Source organism: Salvia miltiorrhiza, chromosome 2, assembly GCF_028751815.1.
Source record: "Salvia miltiorrhiza cultivar Shanhuang (shh) chromosome 2, IMPLAD_Smil_shh, whole genome shotgun sequence".
Lineage (NCBI taxonomy): Eukaryota > Viridiplantae > Streptophyta > Magnoliopsida > Lamiales > Lamiaceae > Salvia > Salvia miltiorrhiza.
In genome coordinates, this window is record NC_080388.1 from 38,660,705 (window position 1) to 38,669,779 (window position 9,075).

Below are 9,075 nucleotides of genomic sequence, written 5' to 3' on the forward strand. Positions count from 1 at the left end.
AAGTTATTCTTTGTGTGCTGTTGAGAGTTAATTTATTCATTTGAGTCTTGAATGTGATAAGGGATTTATTAATCTACGTTCGTAGGTGTTCGTTAGAGAAGCTTATGAATAGTGTTGTGATCTTTCATCAGGACTGGATTAAATTGGTAATTGAATCAATAGACTGGTTGCATGTGTTTAATTAACGATAATACATCTCTAGGGTCAGAGTTGTTTATTATTTGATTTGTTCTCTGTTTTTAATTGCTTTATGTTATTTTAAATTTCAATTCATCAATCATTATTCTGTTGTCTGGATACTGTGAAAGTTTAATTTGGAATTACTTAGGGTGATTTCGATTATCAGTTCCTGTGGATACGATACTCGGTTGCTGTTTATTTGCTACAATTACACTGTTTTAGTTGCTATAAAAATAGTGATCACCGCCTTCATCACTGAATTGAAATGAATAACTATTTATCACCCCCAAAGTTTATTTTATCATCCCCTAAAAAAGTTTATTTAATCATTATTTAATAATCATCCTCCATTTATATTATGTTCTTACAATTTTATTTATCTCATCCACCAACCCACCAAACCAAATACCCAATATAATCAAAAGTCACCTTAATCACCAAACCACCGAACCAAATATCCAATATAATCAAGGGTTAATTAGCAATTATACCCCTAACATAGACACCCCTATGACGACGTTTAGCCCCCTATACTCGACATTAGATCAATCAATTCCACGATGTTCCAATTTCGGTGCAATTAAACCGTCCCCCAAACGGCCGTTTAAAGTTGTTACTTATTTTTTTTAATTTCGTAAGTGGTAGGACCCACCACATTTAATATGAAAATTCCACAATTTCTTCTTCGCCAAGCTCTCCGTAAATGGCCTGCGGCCATGCTCCGCCTCTTCCCTCGCACAGACGAGTGTGACGGGCGTCGTCCCTTCCCTGAGGCGCAAGGCGGTAACTCTAAGGTCTCCACCTGCCTTCTTCCAAGGTGGACGGAATCAGTAGCGCTGAATCTGGATCTGATAGATCCACTTTAAAAAAGCTCCAGTTTCAGTATGCTCACAACCAATTTCAATAGGGGTGAGCAAAAAATCTGAAACTTACTAACCGAACCGATCCAAATCGAAATTTTAAAATATAGTTCGATTTTTTCGGTTTGGTTCGGTTCGGTTTTCTTTTTCATAAAATTTCAATTTTTCGGTTCGGTTCGGATCTTTTAAAACCGAACAAAACAGAAAAACCGAATTATATTTAATATATATATATATATAATATTTTAATTATAATTTTATAATATCTAACTTCTAGTATTTTTTAAATTCTATAGTTTTTTCGGTTTTGTTCGAATTTTTTTAGTTTTTTTGTCGAAATTTTTAGTTTTTTTCGGATTAATTTGATTTTTCGGTTCGGTTCGGTTTTAATGTTAAAATTTTTTGTTAATTCGATTCGGTTCGATTTTTTTTAAACCGAATAAAAATATGATTTGGTTTGATTTTAGCAAAAATTGAACCATATAACCGAATGCACACCCCTAAATTTCACACAACATAACCATTTTTTACAGAACAATTGTTCACATTTATTCTATATAGGGACCAAGGCTTTGTTTTTGAACTAAATCGAAACAAAAATTTAAAAGAAAAGAAGAGATCATCTGCTAATATAAATAAAGATCACATCTTGTATACATATTGAATGTTACAGAAAATGAATAAAATGTATAAAGCAAGAACTAATGAATTAATTGAACTTTACTGTGTTTTCTCAATCTTAAATCTTGGTTTGGCATGGGAGGGCCGGGCTGTTGTGTTGCGGTGGTGAGTTGAGGCGTGTTGTGCTACTGACCGTTCGATCCGATATTCATAGGGCAAAAAAGAACGATTCGAGGAGGAGATTTTAGGTGGTGGCGTTTGTCGGCGACCATGGGTGGAGGAGGCGAAATCTTCACCAGAATTTACGAAGAAGAAGGGGGCCAGGGGCCATGGGATTTAGGAATTTTTCTTGGAATTGGGGTTTTTGGTGATGGAGGGTCAAAGTAGAAAAAGGGATTGACGGGAGAGATAGCGCCAGGCTGGTGAAATGGCGGCGGCCGCCACTGCACATGCAGCAGAGCTGTGACTGCGCGGGGCGTAAAGAGGAGTAGTGGAGAGAGTTGAGCGAGATGGAGAGATAGGGGACAAGGCACTCAGACGAGGCAGGGCATGATCGCCGACGAGCTCGGAAAAGAAGAATGGGTGGAATTTGCATATTAAATGTGGTGGGTCCCACCACATCCGAAATTAAAAAAAGAAGAAAGAAAAAAGAAAATAAGTAACATCGTTAAATATTCATTTGGGGTAGGGTTTAATTGTATCAAAATTGGGACATTGGGGACTTGATTGATCCAATGTCGAGTATAGGAGACTAAACACCATATGGATTTTTATGTTAGGAGTGTAATTGATACTTAACACTATAATCAAAAGTCACCTTAATCACCAAGCCAAATGCCCAAACATATATAATCAAAAGTCATCACCTTAATTAAGACGACATCACCCCAATTTGTAAAAAAAGAATATTAGCCATTAATTAATCCACATTAACGGGTAGGGTATCGCCAAAATAGGAAGCAACATACCAATTAGTAGAATGTGAAAATAAAATATCATTTCATGCAATGTAAATATTACGGAAATACTTGATTATAGACCTCATTTCTAAAATAGGAGTGATCTTAACAACAGTAAATTAAGAGATTTGCCTACTCTTTCTTTACATTTTTTTTTTTTGAAACGAAACTACTCTTTATTAATATCTGACTAAATAATATCTAGAAGTCATAGCAAAAAGTTATGCTTCTAGATCATTACATTAGAAGAACCAATAGCAATTAAAATTTGGTAGCTCGTATGCAGCCGAAAATAAACTAATTAAACAACACAATTTATTTACTAACCTAACCTATAATTAAGTTAGTAACTCAACCCATTAACCTTTCTCTCTACATCGATTGAGAAAGAACAATTTGAAACCTCTTCAAACCTAACAAATTTTACACTTGAAAATTTATTTCCATTGGAGAATTGTCGATGCCCGCTGCTGGATTCGCAACCGCAAATGAGTCAATGGTGCATGAAACCTACACTACTAGAAAAACGCTCATAGATAATGGATTTTATCCGTTATCTATGAGCAAAAAAACCGTTGTGTATAGTGGTGTTATCTATTCTATACGTCATACACAACGGTTTCAAAACCGTTATGTATAGTAGCATAGATAACGGTACGATGCGTCATACATAACAGTACGCATCCGTTATCTATAAAGGTTATACATAACGGTTTTTCACCGTTATGTATTAAGATTTTTCCGTTATGTATTAATTTTTTTTTATTTTTTTTATCATAGTTAACAGTTTTTTGCACTTTTTATAACGGTTTTAACCGTTATCTTTGATAGAATACATAACGGTTTTTCACCGTTATGTATTAATTTTTTTTTTTATCATAGTTAACAGTTTTTTACACTTTTTATAACGGTTTTAACCGTTATCTTTGATATAATACATAACGGTTTTTTGCACTTTTTATAACGATTTTTTGCACTTTTTATAACGATTTTTGCAGTTTTTATAACGATTTTAACCGTTATCTTTGATTAGAATACATAACAATTTTTTGCACCTTTTATAACAGTTTTTTTTGCACTTTTTATAATTGTAGTATATTTTTAAATTTTGCAATTTTTATAAAACGACAAAATGATAAAATCAACAATAACAATTTTATATATCATCCAAAATATTCATACATTACCATCCAAATGAACCAAGTATCAAGTATACATCATCATTGCATATTCGATTCAAAATTGAAAGTACCAACTATCTTATAGCTAAAACAAAAATCTATCATACTATGTATTCTAGCACTAAGTCCTCAAGAACTAGTTGTAAATTGTAAAGAGAAGGCACCCATCTTTCACACATTTCACTTAACATGGGTAACATTATCATGAGGCATCATTCAGCACTATCATTAGTCAAAATGGTTGAACCTGTTGAAGGATTACTCTAAAATCCATCACCAAATAAATTGAGATGAAAACAAAGTTCGTTAGCTACTGTTAAACAGCATAAACCAATGCATCCTAACTTAATTCTCAAGCAACATTATAAAACCACTCCATGCCATAACATATGCAATACCACCTAAAACAAATTCAGCTGTCCATGAGTTACCATATACAAACTCCAGATTTGCAAATCAGTCCGAAATTGAAATAAAGGCAGATTCTAAATCAAAGATATTATCCGATCGTTCGGTTTAGGAGAGAGCGAAAAGTTCTTCTATCATTTCCAGAATTAGCATATAAACCCAAAAAAAATCTAAATTGAACAGCTTAAACAAGCAACCGTGAACTTCATAAACTCATAAGAAACTGAATAAATATAAAAAGAAATTTGCAGATTGGATTGAAACCAAAAGACAAAGAAAAAGGAAGCAAACAGCAAACCTTGATTCTAAACTTGCTTTCAGGTACATCAGTGCAGTCAGGTCGCACTTGATAGTAAGAATCGGCTGGAGTTCCTACGTCCTTCCACATTTTTCCCAATTTACACAGAATGATCCTTTCCCTAGAAAACGGTGAAAGAATAAAGGCGGCTTCAGTCTCTTGTAATGATCTCAGATCTCCACACACCTAAAAATCAAACAAGCACAAATTGTAAAAATTCGGACAACAAAGTTCGAATCTCTTACCACAGTCATCCACACTCAACACACATTAGCAAATCGACATCTAAATTCCTGACCAAAAACAAATCAAATCCCTGACTAAATGCCTATCAGAGTTAATCAAACTAAATACTAAATGGTAGCCGTTTAATCAAGCTAAATGTCTGGTTTAAGGCATTCAAGAAGTAGAGTTAATCAAAAAAGAAAGTCAATGATTACCAAGCATCTCAGGCAGGGGAAAGTTACAGCAGACATCAAAATTCAGTAGAATCGTGGTAAACACAGAAACTTGATTTATATAACTCAAACCTGTTGAAACAAGTAAACCACATTTCAAACATCAGATTCTATCTTTTCAACCAAGCTTTGTGTGCTATCATAATTAATTACGCCAAACTTACATTCCCACTCCGGTGAATATAAACAGATACAACTTTCCAGTGAAGATCGCCTGCACCATCAACGTCCGAAATCAATTTCAAGATACTCTAATATATATGTATAGACCTTTCCGAGTTCGTTTGAGAAGCTCAGTGCCTCGAGCAAGCATCTCTTGATTGCAAGCAACAAGGAAATTCTCTTCGGGCACGAGCTCATCGAAGTAGCTGCCGGAGTTGTTGCTGCTGGAGTTAGTGTTATTCCCATTGCCTAAACTCGCTCGAAGAGAATTTTCTCGCAGTAGCATCTCTTGATTGCAAGCAGCACGAGCTCCTTGCGACGCAGCCACGCACTAAGGCAGCGTGGATGATCTGATGCGGGGGCGACGACCTAGGGTTTAAAATTTGGACGTGGGGGAGAGAGAGAGGCGACGGGAGAGGGGGAGATGTGACGGACAAAAGGAGGCGTCCGTGGATATTGACGGGGAGAGAAGGCGACGCAGAGAGGTCGGCGGAAGAGGGCGGCGCAGAGAGGTCGGCGGAAGAGGGCAGCGTGGATCGAGAAAAACTAGGGCTCGATCTGTGAGCAGAGGAAGGACTTTAGCGGTGTTGCGATCTCCGAGCAAGGGATATCCGACGGCGTCAAGCCAGGGCGGCGACCGGCGATTTCAGACAGAGAAGCTAGGGCTCGACTTCTTCCCTTCAATTGCGCGCTTCCAGTGAGGGATTAGAAAGGGAAACCGAGACAAAGAGAAAAAGGGGGAAAGAACGGTCAAAATTAGTCACCAGATTTTACAGAAGCAGCGCCGGAGTTTCAGAGAAGGATACATCAGCGGCGGCGCCTCGGACCGCTGCTGTTCGCGGAAGAGAAAAGGATAGAGGGCCTCAGCGGCGAGGACGGCGGCGTGAACAGCTACACGGCGGCGAGGACGGTGGAGAATGGCTGCGAGGATGGGGGCTGGCGGCGACAGTGAAGCCCGGTTTGAAGGGAGTAAGGCGGTGGAAGAGAGAAAAGAAAGAGGAGAGAACGGTGGGAGAGAGAGAGAGAGGGGGTTGGCTAGGGTGTATTAGGAAATTAGGATTTTAATTTTTTATAATATTATTAAAATTAAAAATAAATATTATAAAAGTAATACATAACAGTATCAAGACGCTCATATATAACGGTTAAAACAACCGTTATAAAAAAATGCTCATAGATAACGGTTGGCTTAACGGTTTTATAATACCGTTATGTATGCAACTAATAGATAACGCAAAAACATAACGCATTTGTTCAAACCGTTATCTATGCATTTAGACAACACTACATAGATAACAGATTTTCGCAAAACCGTTATCTATTCCTAAAAGTGCGCTCATACATAACGGTTTTTGAAAAAAACCGTTATCTATTCACTGTTATGTATGTAGTAGTGAGCTACATCTTTGTCGGAGTAAGAGGGTTTTTTAGAACAATAACTTAGGTTGATTTGAAAATTAGAACAATAACTTCCAGACTTGTAAAAATAGGACACTAATTGATAAGCGTTGCACCCGCAGGACATTTATGGACCAATTATTGAATTTTGGGACTTTTTTACACGGATCAAGCACATGACAACCCGCACGGAGCGGTTGATTATGTGGCAAGCACACCATTTTTACGACTCCAGATAGGAAGTCATGTGCTTGGTCCATGTGGGAAAGTCCGAAAATTCGATAATTGGCCGAGAAATATCCTGCAGGTACAACAATTATTAATTAGTGTCCTATTTTTACAAGTTCGAAAGTTATTGCCCTAATTTCCAAATCAACCTAAGTTATTGTCCTAAAAATCGCTGACTCTCTTTGTCGTCGTTGATGACTCAATGGTGGACGAAACTTATTTCGCCAACGTTGAGGACTCAATGGTGTCTGAAACCTACTTATCTACCACCGTTGATGACTCAATGGTCGACGAACCCTACATGTTAGATGAATTGAGGATTGAATCACTAATTGATTTACTGATGAAAGATCTATTCAACGGTGTCGTTGATGATTCAATTACTACACCCAATTAAGAAACATGAGATTAAGAAATATGTAAGAATTATGAAATAATTAATTTATCTCTAATTAATCAATCAAAAAGTGTATTTATAGTGGGATCCAAACTCCACTCACAACAATACATTCACTACTATCAACTACTATCCATCACTTTCTTAAAACATGTGTCGCCCACAAAGTGATAACGATATTGTGGACGGAGGGAGTATAATACAACATATCTTAATACAAGGTTAACCTGATCTCACAATATCAAGCAAACAAGCCTCTATAGTTTGTTTAATTTGTCTGTCAGTTTAGACTATTAATGAATCAAATACTCATGATTATCTGAATCTTGATTAAAAAGTTTATTCGAGCTCGTCTAGTGAAGATTATTACCTAAACAAAAAGAAAAAAAGTTTAAAGCTTGACAATATTCGGCTTGTCACAAACTCGTTAGGTGAATGTAAGTTAAAAGAATATAACATTCTTAAACTTATATTAATTTACTTAAATGTCGAATAGTCACTTTAACATCAAATTAATGTTGAATTGAGAAACTAATTTTGGGGGTTTTATTATTCTAGTTAAGGTGATTTCAATCATCGACTCACTTTTAAGAGTCAATAATCAGATCGGTCGAAATTGATATTTGCAAGCGAAGATAAATATGTTTTACTAATATAATAGAATTATTAATGTAATACTCTGTCCGTTTTTATTAAGATTAGAATTTATTTTTAAACTTAGAGGGGTGTATTGGTTTGGGATTCTGTTGGATTTTTTAGACTTCAAAAAAATTCATAGATTTTCGTAGATTTGGAAAATTCATAGAGTCTATGTAGAGTTTGACTGACTTTTTTATATTAATTTTCATGAATTTCCATCGACTTAATAGGAATTAGAAAGGCAGCAACCCAACGCCGGCTGGAGCCCAGCTACCGTTGGAACTAGGGCAATTCAGCGTCGGCCGATGCCCAACGACCGCTGGAACCGGAGCTGGAGCCCATCAACCGCTGAGATGCTTGATGCTCAAAGCACGAGCGCCCGTTGGAGCTAGGGTTGTCTAAACGGATATCAGATTTTAAATTAGGATTTGGTTCTGACCTATTTATTGCAAGCGCTTTGATTGAGTTCTATGCACTAAATCTTAACATGAGGATAGCAGAAGAGCTGTTTGGCGAAATTCCGGGGAGAGATGTGGTGCTATGGACTGCAATGATTAATGGTTATGATAAAACGAGAGACATCAAGAAAGCAAGAGCATTGTTTGATAGGATGCCAGAGAGGAATGTGATCTCTTGCAGTGCAATAATTGCAACATATTCACGAAAAAGTGATTTCTGAGAAGTGTTATGCTTGTATAAAAGAATGGAAGGATAGGGTTTGAAGCCTAATGAGTCAGTTCTTGTGAGGACGTCTCTTTTTTCTTAAGTTTGTAGAATTACATAATTTTGATACATCATTATTGATTTTTTTTGTTTTTTCTTTAAAAGAATTGATATTTGGACAGGTTAGAGGTGAAAGAATATACAAAAATCTCGTGTGATGAGCTGAGATTTATCTCTTTGTATTTTTGAAGGACAATCAATGAAAATCCATATAATTTTAAAATCCACATACTTTTGGATACCTAAGGATTTTTAAAGATTTTTTAAAACCCATATTGAATACCTCTATAGATTTTTTTAAGACTTTTAAAAGTCTGGATTGAATATCCCCAAACTTTCAAAATCCAAATTTTTTTTACCTACAACCAATACATCCCCCTCTATACAACCAATCCTTATTTTATTTGCATGGGGCTGTTTCTTAATTTCAATTTGGGCCCAAAGTATTATATTGTGGGTGGCGAGTTAAATTTTCAGTTGGGCTGCGATTTTCTAAGCTTGGGCTCCTGATTTTTTCCAAAAACAAAAGGAGGCTTTGGGCTTATGATTGTTTAAGTTTGGGC